This window comes from Zonotrichia albicollis, chromosome 2, assembly GCF_047830755.1.
Source record: "Zonotrichia albicollis isolate bZonAlb1 chromosome 2, bZonAlb1.hap1, whole genome shotgun sequence".
In the NCBI taxonomy this organism is placed as follows: domain Eukaryota; kingdom Metazoa; phylum Chordata; class Aves; order Passeriformes; family Passerellidae; genus Zonotrichia; species Zonotrichia albicollis.
Genome location: NC_133820.1, coordinates 17,865,922 through 17,879,869, shown reverse-complemented (window position 1 = coordinate 17,879,869; position 13,948 = coordinate 17,865,922).

Here is a 13,948-nt window from a genome sequence, read left to right as displayed (position 1 = left end):
ATTTTTTCTTCAGTAATGGAAGTTCTATTTTACAGAAACCAGTAACCATTAACTCTGCTTGCTGAGAGCAAATGAACAAAATCAGACCTGCTCTATGAAAAAGGAGGATCTGGTCACCATAATAAAAGTATAAAGTTTTCATATCCTCTGTTTTTTCAAGACCTGCTCATTCCTAACTCCCGGGTTTTACTACACAGTCATTTGTTAACAGAGGAATAATTTTGCTCATTTTGAATGCAGCTGGAATGAAAAGTGATAGAGGTGGAAACAGGAATGAATGAAGGACAACTTGGAAAAAAGTTCCTTCCTCTTCTTCAGCTTGTGTACTACATGGAAGGAACCCAGGAGGTTATCCATGGTAGCATCAGCTACATCTCTGCTCTTCCTGGCTGCTGTTTTTCTACTCTTAAAAGCATCCAGTCTGGAGACCCAGAATTTCTCCAGTCAATCCATTACAGGGCTGCATAATCCTACTACACAAAGATTGGGTTTTTTTCCCTTGGTGTCTAATAAGAATCTTTCCTATTCCAGCTTAAGCCTCTCCTTACCTCTCCTATCTCTCTTTTTTTTTTCAGTAATGCAGTTTGTCCAGTCCTTCCCCACAGGTAATTTTTGTGTTATCTGTGGGGATTGCAACAATGCGCTGGATCCTCATCAGATTGTCAGCATCTTTTTTATATGCTGTGACCAAACTGAACTGAATGGGGCTGGATTCATAGATGGACAAAATTCCTACAGCCCCTAGGGTCCTGTGGCTCCTGAATGTCTTTTCTAGCACTGGTACTGGGCACACCACAGTGCCCAGACTCTCTGACCTGCATATGGCATCTGCATGATCCCAGACATGCTCCAACAGCTCCTAGCACATACCCGGCATCCCTTCAAAGAGAGCTAAAGGCCTCTTGCCTCCGCTTTTTATAATGATGGTGTTTTCAGTGAGAAACAGGCCCTGAATTAATCTTTGTTCCCCTTTTCAGTCCCAGACCTCACAGGGATGCACCTTGTCACTTCTTGAGCTCTCCTTCTCTGCAGAACACAAAATTCTTCACACAGGGGAACAGCATGTGGGAAGGTTTGAGAATTCAGCAAGGTCTTCTCACATAAATCATCTAACATCTCTCACAGTGTCCTTCAGCTGCTCAAGAAGTTATTATCCCCATTCTGCTTTACATCTATTCCTGCTATTCCTGCAGCTTTCTTGAGAAATTTCCTATACTGAACACCTGTGAAGTAGCTACTTGGTCATTTGTGGCACCTTTGCCTCTGTCTCTAGACTTGATGGAATTGTTGAGAAAATGTTTTTTGGCAGTGGCTTCTTTTAAGACTTGAGCCTCATCACAAAACAGAACAGCTTCAAAAATGCATGGGCACTATCAGACATGTACAATCACTGGAAGAAGGGAAAACAGTTGCGCACTGTCCCCCAATGACTGCTCTTCACATGTGTCTGTTCTTTCTCCCTGGCTGTAAAGTTTGGCTGCAGGAATTGATTTGAAGGCCTGAGAGAGAGCTGGTTGTGGCTGATGGAAGGCTTTGTGGGAATAACAAAGTTGTGCTGTTCTGGGTGGATGCAGCTACAAAAGCTCAGGGTTCAGCACTTCAGGTTAGGGTGAGCTAGACACACATACAACTTCTCAGAGGGCAAGGTATAGGAAAAGGTCAATAAATGTCTTTGGACCATTTAGTAAAAATTGAACTTGTGTGAACATGGAACAAAGGCAGGGCAGACAGGGTCTGAATCTGCTCAGACATGGGATGCTCCAGAATGCCTCTAAATCCACACAGGGTTGGTATTTTTGTGGTTGTACCCACCACTGACTGTCAAATGGCCTGAACTCAGCCCCTCTCTGACATTTAGTCTGTTCCTCAGCATGGACATGGCCTAAAAGCATCTCTCATTGCTTCAGACTTCCCTTAATTTTGTGTCACTCCTGGAGGTTAAATAACCAGGATGGTCAGAACTCAGCTCATGATGTGCAAGTAGACCGGAGAGTCACAAGAACACAGAGCTGGGACAGGATGGGTTGTAAAAATACTTATCCAACATGCTGGCAGGAGTTTTCAGCTGTTACTGGTACCCACACAGATGAATTTAATGCTAGCTTGGAAATTCCTTCCAGAGCAGTACTCACACCCATGAAGTAGAGATGTATTTTGGGAGGGAATAAGACACTGGAGTGGTACCTCCCTCTTTTTCCTCTGGGATATGCTGCTTCCAGCTCACCCTGGCCCTCCCTCAGATGGCAGTCCTTGTTCCTGCTGTGCAATCCTACCCAGCATGTCCCTTCAAAGCCCCAACACTGCCACAGGAAGGGATGTCAAAGCCAATATTCTCCTCCCAGGATAACAGGAAAAAATATAGCCATTCACCTTGCATTTAAAGCACTCCCTAAAATAAGTGCTAAATAAGCTTGAAGCTGCCTGGTCTATGGAGCCCATCTGGGAGCAGGGAGCTGGCGAGAGAGGTCTGGCTGACACAGGGAGCACCTCCCTTCCTGGGCTGACCTGGCCAGTCCTCCCAGGGATGTCCCAGCACCCCCTCCCTGGTGGGATGGCATTCCCTCATGAAGGAGTGATCACATTACCCAGGCCCCTTGTGTAATTCTGGTTCCCAGCAATTGTTTTCTGGTGACCTTTCATTGTTAACAATTAGCGCTGGAGCTGGAGCACAACTGGTGTAAGCATATTTTACATCCTCCTCAAGCAAACAAAAAAGCTGGGTGGGCACGGTCTTGTTTCCTGGTTCACACCCATGACTCCTTTGTGTCTCAGATCTCCTCCCACCATGTGTCATAGTCAGCAAACCCACTCCCTTACCTTTTGGCTCCCAGATAGAGTGACGTCTTCCAGGGATGCGTAGGCATGCTCAGTGTATCCCATTATTTCCTTTCACATCCTATAAGAACACTGCCTCTCCCTAATACTCAGTCTTTCCTTATCCATGAGGCCAGAAACGTAAATCCCTATGCAACAGAGTGCAAAGAGTGAGTTTGAAGGATGGTTTCTATTTATTTAAATGTACAGGCTATAAACACCGCCCTCCTACACAATGTTTTGGGTTCTTGCATGTATTTCCATACAGTAAATATCTTGACAGTTCCCTCTGCTCGACCTCAGTGATATACACACATCCCTGGAGGCACAAACACATCAACACTCTGCTAATCTTCACAAGTAATAACATAGATTTTTCTTCTCTCTCTTCACTTTATTAAACTACATTTGGGGAGAAAAGGCGTAGTTGGCCACCTGCTCCAAACCAGTTGTGGTAGCCCAGGAATACACCCAGTTCCTGAGCTGAGGATCCTTCCCTCAGATGTGTACTTTGCCAGTAAGTCTTTGGGGAAAAAGGGAAGATGGGGAGGCAGAAGATCAGGGAAAGACACTCCAAACTAATCTTGTTTCCTGCATTATGATGTGTTCGTGTGAGGGGGTGTGTGGTGGGCGAAGGGGGGACACTACATTAATCAAATCATGATTCTTTTCAGGGTACAATAGGCAATTAAAAACAACAGCTAGAATTTCTCCTGGAGCCTGCTGGCAGCTAACACACAACTCATTCTTTCTGTGGATAGCTTCACTTAGCAGGTCTGTGCCATGACTAATGAAGCCATCTCTCCGCTAGCGCGCTAATTCCAGACTTTTTGCGAAGGAGCCTGGCTGCAGCTCCCTGCATGGCCCTCCCCTCCTCTCAGGCTCCTTATGGCCACCCTGCAGGTCCCTCCCACTGCCTGTGCTGTGCTCAGAAAAAGTGTGAGAAAATATTTCTCCCTCAAATCTGCTCTCAGGAGAGCGCTGCCTCGCAATGACATTTAAGGACAGATTTTTCTGGGGCGCTTCTCGTTTTATCCGAAACATTAGAAAGCTGCTTCCTTGGCAATCTCCTTGCCTGCTACTCGGTGGCATCTGATCTGATCTGATCTGCTCCTTGGTTATCTGACCTCTCCATACCCACTGGCTGTGGGGAGAGGCACGCGTTTCACCGGTAAAGTCATGGTTAAACTAAACATTAAACTGTCCAAGAACTGACTTCCTCGACAGCTCTGATTCAGGCTCCCAAAAATGCTCTGCACAGTGAATCATGCTTCCTTCTGGAAATGACAGAACTTCCTCATCATGGTGTTCTAACTTGCCCTCTCCTTGTCTCCGGTGCTATCAGGAAAGCATTGAATTGCATGCCACATTTTTTCTGTGGTCGGCAGGGAGATGCATCCTTTTTGAAGGGGAAGAATTCCTATGAGTCAAAGGATGACAAACTGAAAATTAGTACCAGCCGCAGAAATAAATGACAAACAACAACAAAAAGCCCTGTAGAGGTGGCCAGTGGGTGTTTATTGGCTATTTGCCTTTCTAGCAACTTGAGTAACCCAACTATTGAGAGGCAAACTTGCTTTTCAGCACTGAAAGTAGGAGCAAAGTTGAAACCACCAGGATCAGCTCTCTGATTGTCTTTCCTGTGCTTGGTTTGACAGGTCTTGTCTGCTCAGAAGTCAGGTAAGATGGGTCCCAGAGATTAAAGGTAAGATTGAAGGTCCCAGAGTCCATCTCAGCCCTGAAGGACACACAGCAAGAGTGTGGGGAGGATAAAGGATAAAGGACAGTGGTTTTGGGGGCTTGTTTCAGTCAGACTCACACAGCAGACTGGTTCACAGGCATTGTGATGACAGCAATTTAGAGACAGTTTGATGCACAGGACTTTGAAATCAAAACAACAACTCCCTGCTTCAGCCCCACCCCACGCAAATCTCTGTGATTGCTGAGCAACACGGAGCTGGGGTAAATACCTGACCATATGGTAAATGATGACTTGCACTGGAAATCAAAATTTCAACAGCTCTTTTTGCTTTGTATACAAAATTTTAACTCCCCCAGAACCAGTGCAGGTGAAAGCCCAAGATGCACAGTCATTATTAATTGTTAGGCTCTGGCCATTCCTGGGATGAACTCCTGTTCCAAACCAAATCACTAGCAAATTCCCAAAGGAGTAGATTTTGAGCCTCATTTAAACGTAATATAATAGGAGGGCTTGGACACTAAAAACTGGAGAGTGGGTGAATGGAAATATAGGGGCAATTACTGTGCTTCCCTTAGAAAAAACTTATTTTCATTCCCTAGACATATTCCATAATCAGAAAAGCACTATGTACTTAATAGGGAAGAAGAGTAAATAATACCAAAATATGTAAATTTTCATGCATTTTAGGCAGATGAAATGCATTTTTTCAAGACTAATTTAGGAGCATTTATTGCCTTGGAGACTTAAGTTTGTATTCCTGCCCTTTACATTGTCCCTGAGAAATGGTATTGTTTGTGTATTGACATTTCATTATTTCCATGTGATTCACACTTGTTGCTCATAGCAGATGAAATACATCAAAAAGAGGCATGAACAAAAGAAACAAAATTAATGCTTAATGCATCTGAGCCTGTTTGGGGCTCTCTGTTGCACCAAGTAGGCTCAAAGCACACCTAAGGTGGAGGTCAAGGAATGCAGAAGTGGAAGAAAACTCCTGAACCACCATATTCAGTCACAGGCAGCACAAACATAGAGTTCTTTTCATAAATGGGTCAAGTTCTACCCTGAAAAGAAGAAAACCTGTTGCTTCTTGAAAGGCTACCCCACGTCCTACTCCTCCAAGTTATCTTTTTCTAATTTCCTCCACATGCTTCTTTGTGGCCAGAACAATAATGGTGGTGTCTGTTTTAACTCAAATCCCACTGTAACAACAATCCATTACTTAAATATAATGCTTCCAGGCAGCAGCTGATTCAATCACAGAAGTAAAAAACATCCTTAATAACAACTAACAGTCAGGTCCTTCAAATGTATGTATTAGAGATTAGGATAGCACACAGAATGAAAGTACCAGCTCATTCTTGACCCTGAAACTATGATCCCTTAGCAGACTGATCTGGAGCTGCAAGGCAGGGGATAGGTATTGAATCCCAAGGACTGATCATGCTCAGCAGTTTTGCAATCAGATAGGACCTTGCCAATTTGCTGACTCATTTCCTTTGGTCCCTCGGATGTAAAAATGAGAGGTCTCATCCCACTGCCACTGTATGCCTCATTGATGGAGTCCAAACCAAAGCAATCTGAATCTAATGGGAAAATTCACACATCAAAAGTATGTAGACTCATGGAAATGTAATTGAAACAACACTCAGAAAGAACATTTCAGGGGTTTCTTAATTTCGTTAGTTTAAAAACTGTAGTCTTAATGCAGAAAGGCTTATTTTAAACCACAAAGAGAGCTGTGGGAATTAGAAATTGTCTATTTTCAGCAGCAATGTCTGTTGCATTTTTTATTCATCTGTCTTTCAGATGAGAGTTTGAGCCCAATTTTTGTACAGCTGTTGGCAAACCTCCCCTTGACAGCAGTGGAAGAGGCCAATTGTTCACGTTTGGAAGATGCTTCAGATGTCTTCTGTCACACAACAAACACATGCAAGAAGAACTTGAACAAGTTGGATAGGCTGCAACACGAGACCAAGGTCTCATCCCAGGAAAGGGAAGACTTGGTTTACAGGAGGGTGCAAGGTCTCCATGGACAGGAGAAGAACACCAGGGTTAAATGGGAGTTTTGAACAGGAGGAAAAGCAACAGATTAGTGCCAGGTCTTGTCTCTGTGGCTGCAAACAGAGACAACCTGAAGGCAATAGTGGTGGCCAGAAGTTTTGGAGTTGGAGAAGTCAGGTTGGGGTGGAGTGGAGGGCATACTCCTGGGTTCAAAATGTCTTCTTATAGCTCTGATGGGTCATATGAAAATGTTTTGTGTTTGGGTAACACTTGGTTGGTTGCACAACACGCTGTACTTATCAACAGTGACATTCATGAATGTAATTGCTCAGAGTGATCATGGATTTAGGGGGCCTGTTGGCTCTGCTCCCACCTCCCCTCATATCTGTGAATACCACAGTGAGTAGAAAAATACCGTAAAAATTCAAAGAAAGGCTTTTCTCAAAGCACTAGCCTGGAAAAGGAATAATGCATCTCCTCTGTGAACAGCGCAAGAAGCCATGAATTATCCTCAGAGAAACTGTCAAAATCAAAACTGCAAAACTTCCCCATCACAACTGCAAAACTTCCCCATCACTTCCAGTCCACAAGCTGGTCTCTTTTTTCTCCCCATGTGTACAAACACATAACCATGTTTATGTGTTCTCTTTACAAACAACTCCTCCCCTTACTCACTCCCTTTTCTTCTGCCCTGTCCACAGGCACACATTCTGGCTCTTTGCTCTTCTGCTCATGGGCAGACAGACTGCCCTTGCACACTCACAGGTGGAAAACTAAGTGAAAACCTCGGGCCAGCAGGGCTTCTCCATGCCCAGCCAGCTGCTGCCACCTAAGGAGACTCGGGGAAGAAGCTCCTGCCAACCCACAGCTCCTCCTGGCCATCAGGGTGCTGCTGAGTCCTTGGCTCTGGACTCATCCTCTGCAGTCCTGTCATTCCCCACTGGCACTGTAGGGCTGGAGCAGGTCACCACGTGCCTCCAGAGGGCTGTGGCTGTGACTGTGTGCTCCTGGTGACTCACTAGGAGGTCACCAAATGAACCAGATCCTGAGTACTAAGAAACTCTGCCAGCCCTGTGTGAATGGGAGAAAAAGGAGGAAGGAAGTTCTGCTGTTGCATTTTTTTCGTGGTGATCAGTGCTGAGTCAAAAAAAGGGCTCCAGGAGAGCCCTTTAGAGGAGAGGGGGAAGCTAAAATTAGAGGGAGGAAATTAGAGGGAGGGGAAAAGCTGAAATAATTAGAGAAATAGGATTTAAAAAGTATAAGGCAGCTGGATAGGAGTGGGAGCCCACAAGACACCATATTCTTCTCACTGTAGATGATGGTTGTGAGAAAAATCAGAGAAGGGAGTGACAAGTGGGTGGTGATAGTCTTCACTGCTAGAGTATGACCTGCTTTTTTTCTCATCCTAGCCTCTCACTAATCCAACCAATTATTCCCTGTGGGAAGACAGAGGGAGAAAGCAACATTGGGCAGGTCCAGTTGAGTCTGCTCTCTCTAAGGATGCCTCTGGAGCAATGAGGTTGATTTCTGCTCAACTTTCCACAAGCTGTTCTCAGTCACTTGTGCTGACATGGAGCTGGAGGGCACCACAAAGGCCCAAGGTGCTGACCAGGGTGTTCCCCACATCAAGCAGAGCTAAAGCTCAGACAGACTCCCAGCTTGGGTAAACTCTTAGCCCTTGGCCAAGGTAAAGTTGCCAGGTTTTACACACTAGAACTAAGGAAAAATAACTCTAGTACAGCATGATTGCACTTCTAATAGTGTGGGCTAACTACCTTGCTGGAGAAGTGAGCAGCTGTTCCAAAAGTACCAGAAATTTACTGGTTACATGGTTTTTCATATAGGATGCAGGACATGCTCATATGCTATAGGATGTTCACCAATTCCAGTAATACTCCAAATATATGCCCAGAAGTTAGTTTCTGAGATATTTACATTTTAGGCAAGAATCCTTTCAAAATATTTCCTCAGGCAACCAGTAGTATAGGGCTGAAGAGTTTATCTTGGTTAATTCTAACTGATTTAAAAGGAAAAGGATTGTGGGGATCAGCTCATTAGCAGTTGTAAACTGGCACTGGTCCAGCAACCTAAGTAAACTTCTGAGTTCATAAACTGGGTGGAGAGAATCGGGCCCTATTCTGCAGCTATTTAATCCCTTAGTATGGCAAGGGTTTTACCCCACTGTACTGGCAACAACCAGCTTGGTTTGAATGAAGAAATTCTTCATGTTTTTCAGCTGTCTCTCATTGTCAAGCTGCTGAAGCCCAAACACTGCTTGTGATCCTCTGTATGGTCAGAGCTTGACATCTACTAGAATGGATTTCTCAAGCTGATAGATGAGACTGATGTAGAAATGCTAATTTTTGTGTCTACACCTATTAAAATAAATGTCCTGCTTCTGAGCAACAGCTTGGCCCTATTTACATTTTCTATGGATATTATTTTCTGCACATTTTCCAAATCTATTAATATGCTGGAAACTATGTAAGATCTTTAATGCCAAATGTTTTGCTTAGGCTGTGTTTCCTCCAGTTGACTGGGAAAGAAAAAATGGGATAAAGAGCTGCTAGTAAAACAATTTCCAGGATTGCCTGTTTTCCTTGCTTGTAAAAAGGTTCATTTGAATTTAATGTTAGTTACTAATGAATGCTCAGCATAGAAGACTAGTGCCTTGATTTATGCTCCCTTGAGATACACTTTTGGCAATTGTCCAAAATGCTTTTTTTCCTCAGGGTTTCATTGATTAGCAAGGAAGCAAATTGGTAAAATAAGTAAATTGATATTGAGAAGTCAGAAATGCTGCATTTGGTGTCTTCAGTTTGTACATGCAAATTTGTATTCCTGAAATGCATCATCCTTTTGAAAGCCAGCCTTGCTAAGTCTGTATTTATTAATGTTAATTATAGAGGCAAAGCTCATGACTTCAAAGCCTGACGTGATTTTGGTGCTCTAAAAAGGAATTAAACCATTTAATTATTTTTGAAGAATGTAAAGCAACACTCCATAATCTGCAGCACTTGTTATATACAGAATAAATCTTCTGAAAATTGGTACAGCAAAGTTTGAATTAATGTGATTTTAAAAAATTAATAAAGACACAATTTAAGAACTTTTTTCCATCTCTGTCAACCTGTGAGAACCTGATTCATATAATTCACTCAGAACTACCATATGGCTGTAGCTCTTTCAAAAGTCATTCCTTCTTTTATTGGAAGGTGTCTCCACCAAAAGAGTTAAATAATATTCTATGCCAGAGATTGCCACAAATATCCTTCCTCTTTGCAAATAGCTGTTGCTACTATAATTGCCAATGCCAGCACAGCAGAGGAAAATACCCTCTGTCACAATGATCCCTATTCAGAGTCCAGTGGAAACCTAAACTGCCCCAGGAGGACACTGCCATTAGGGACCACATTCTCAAGAAGACAAAAATGGTGTGTTCTTTGGGAGCTATGCAAAATGAAAAAGTTGTGGATATTTTATATACATATGTGCAGTGGAGGGGCTGGCTGGCTGGGTAGCTGCCTGAGTAGATTGGAAAGGAATTCTGAAATTAATATTAAAAGAAAAGTCAGAACAACCTGGACAATACTAAAGTTACAGGGCACTGCTGCATGATGAGGCAACAAGGATGGCCACAGAGGAGTCTGTGTTTGTGGATGCAGAAATAGGGTATGGACTCCTAAATGCCTGGACTCTCCATGGCTTTGTTTTTATTTTCAGTTTTAATGGTAACTGTGGCACATATAGAATTATTTTAACATACAACATAAGAATTTTTATTTGTCTGAATTATAAAGCACCATATGTGAATGCATCTGTTCTTCACTGTGTTACATTTATTATTTGTACTATGATGGGGCCTCAAGTTTCCACCTCAGATCAGAGTTCCAACTTGCTAGGCAATGCACAAACACATAATGGGAAACACTCCCTGCCTTGAGAAAAACATATTCTAAATTGACAAAAACAGCTCAGGGTGGGAAAGGAAAACAGCCAGAGCACCGTTCCAATGGCAGCTTAACCTCATCTAAACTGAAGCTGCCACAGCCCTGCACTTCCAACCCAGAACTCAAATTGCCCATTCAGTGACTTAAACTGGCTCAAAATTTGAGTAATTCCACTCCAGTAAGGAGAAGAGCATCACTGATCTGAAACTAGTTCCCTGTTTCCTTTGGTGAGGTTGGTGTAGCAGAGTTTGCTCCCTGAAGTTTTTCCCACTGCTGGCACGAGGGAAGGGCCATGGCAGGACAGTGGAAGAACAAAATCTGGGTTCTAGGCTGGCATAAGCTGCTGTGGAAGCTCACAAAAAGAAGTGGGACACCCAGGATTGGAAAGGTCAGGCACAGAGTAAAAGCTCTGGCACTTGCTAGCAAGTGGAGTTGGCTCAACTTTTCCCACTTTGTCCAGTTTTTCCCACTTCTTCTCTCCTATGTGGGCATTTTTGCACACACACAGGCCCACCCAATGGTCCAGAGGGTGAGGAACAGCATAGGATGGTCAGCACTTCTGGGTCTTCAGAGCAGAAGGCTCCTGGGGCTCTGCTGAGTTCACGAGGCCATGGTCAGGAGATCCCATGATGTCATGACATCCCTTTGATGTCAAGTGATATGTCACTAACAAGGGGTGTGCATTACATATGCTCATGCCACAAAAAACCAATAGGAATGGTTTTCATCCTCAGAGCCGTGTGTACTTTCTGCTCCTTTCATTTTCAATTTGCACTCTTGTTTTTAAAAGTCCACTGGGGCTTGCTCCATCTCAGCATTTGGTTTCTTTCTTTGTCCTCCTACTGCAATCTGTTACCTCTTGTTATCTACCATTATGCCTTTCTTTACTCCTTTATGTGGTTTTGCATGGTTGCTGCTGCCTCTAGGAACAAGCTGCCTGCCTCTGAGGGCATATCTTATTTATTTATTTTTTTAAAAAATCCCCATTTGAAAACACATGTTTTTCCTGTATTTATGATGCAAAATTGTTCTGTCCTTCTCTGCTATGGGCCATGAAGAATGCCTGCTTTAATTTACCCTACATGCTGTGCTGTTCATTCTTCTTGTCTGTAATTTATGCCACATACTGTGCACTCCCTTGTATTATACAACATAAAGTTGCCAGATGGGTGAGTGCAATGCATGCTTTACAATGAAGGCTTTTAGGCAACTGCTTAATCCAAAGCTGCAGAAGAAGCCAACTTGAAAAAAGAAAGAGCATTTGAAAATATACCCAAACAGGTCAGTAGTTATTATGTGGGGCTAACACTCTGAGAACACTTGTTAATTAGCATATCATGTTTTTAACTTCTCCTTGACATTTATATTTTCCTGCGTGGTTTTCATGGTGTGTGATGGAGCCAACAGCAGAGCATTAATGGGAATGAAGGATATTTGGTCCTAAAACAGGAGCAGCCACTTTTCAAAATGAATTGGTGCCTAGCACCTGGAGACTTGTCTGGCTGTGGCCAGTGGGTCAGCGTGGCAGCACATTTTGCCAGGCCATGGGGGATTCTGTAGAAGATGCTCAGCATATGGAGAGGTTGCTGTTCTTGATGTCTTGCATTCCTTTCCTCGAAAAGGCCATGTCATATCTCCTTAGGGTTTATTTTATGCACTGTGGGCTGAATAAAAGGGGCTCCAGCTGCCAGGCACCACTGCTGTACACCCTGCATGGTTCCTGGGGCATGGGCTGCAATGGCCACTGCTTAGCCCTCATCTTCCTTCCCCCAGTCCCATCACCAGGAGGGCTACATCCAGCTGCTGATCTGCAGAATTTGGTCTGCTGTTGCTGTCCTGGACACTGTACTGGGTTTGTGTGGCCAAGTTTTGGTAGTGGAGGGGGCCTACAGGGGTAGTTTCTGTGAGAAGCTTCTGGAAGCTTCCCCCATGTCCAGCAGAGCCAATCCCTGACAGCTCCAAGATGAACCCACTGCTGGCCAGGGCTGGGCCAGTTAGAAAATGTGGCAACACCTCTGGGATAATAAATTTAGGAAAGAAAAATTGTTATAGTGCAGATGTAATTGCAGCCAGAGCAGAGCAGGGTGAGAATGGGTGAGAGGAAGAGCCCTGCACACACCAAGGGCAGGGCACAGGGAGGGGCAGGAGCTGCTCCAGGGGCTGGAGCTGGGATTCCCTGCAGCCCTGGAGAGACCCAGGAGGGCTCAGGGATGCTGAGATCACCTCAGCCCAGAATGGGGCACAGGGATGCAGAGATCACCTCAGCCCAGGAGGGCTCAGGGGTGCAGAGATCACCTCAGCCCAGAATGGGGCTCAGGGATGCAGAGATCACCTCAGCCCAGCAAGGAGACCCAGAGAGGGGCACAGGGATGCTGAGAGGAGGTTGTGAACCCATGGGAGGCCCATGAAGAGAGGAGCCCACCCTGGAGCAGGATTCCTCAGGACTTGTGACCCTGTGGGGACCCACATTGGAGCAGGCTGTGCCTGAGGGACTGACCCTGTGGAAGAGTGACCAACATTGCAGAAATTTGTGGAGAACTGTTTCCCATGGGATCAACACACTTTGGAGAAATTAATGGAGAACAGTCTCCCCTGGGAAGGATCCCATGCTGGAGCAGTGGCAGAAAAAATGTGTGATAAACTGACTGTAAATCCCGTTCCACATCTCCCTGTACTACTGGAGGGGAGAAGGTAGAGTTGGGAAGGAGGGAGGGGTGGGGTCAGGTATTTTCAAAGTCTTATTTGACTTCTCATTATCCTGCTCTGATTTTGTCAGTAATAAATTCAACTAATTTCTCTAATTTGAGTCTGTTTTGCCCACGATGGTATTTGGTGAGTGATCTCTCCCTGTCCTTATCTCAACTCATCAACCTTCATCATATTTTCTCTCCCCTGTCCAGCTGCAGAGGGAGTGACAGAGTGGCTTTGGTGGGTGTCTGGCATCCAGCCAGGGTCAACTTTCCACAGCCAGGCTTGGATGCATCCCTGCAGTGCTTGATGACTGGTTTGTGCCTGGAGAAAGCTGCTGTGGCCGTGGAGGGCCAGTCCTACCACCCACCAAGGGATTACATCAGCACTTATGCAACCCTTGGGGGGCAAGCAGGGATATCCTGGGTGATGTCTGGGCTCTGTGGCAGCTGACAGAAACTCTGCAAGTGCTGCCTGTGAAACAAGGCTTTCTCCCCACACCCCCATGTGCTCACAGAGGCTGTGGTTGCTGACACCAACAAGAAGCAAGGTGGCTTGCTCAGCCAGCACTCCAGCAAAAGGAAAGGCTGGAAGTAACCATGCATTTCAGGTGGGCTACTGGAAACCAGGCTAGGATTGCTAAACAGATGGTGTAACACTGAGCTTCAGCACCACCACTCCCTGCAATGAGAGTTTCCAAAGAAAAACGTGAGGATGGGGAGAAAAATATGTTAGGGCGTGACAGAATCCTACTGTGTTATGGAAGGGCCAGTGGGAGGAAGGGAGATGT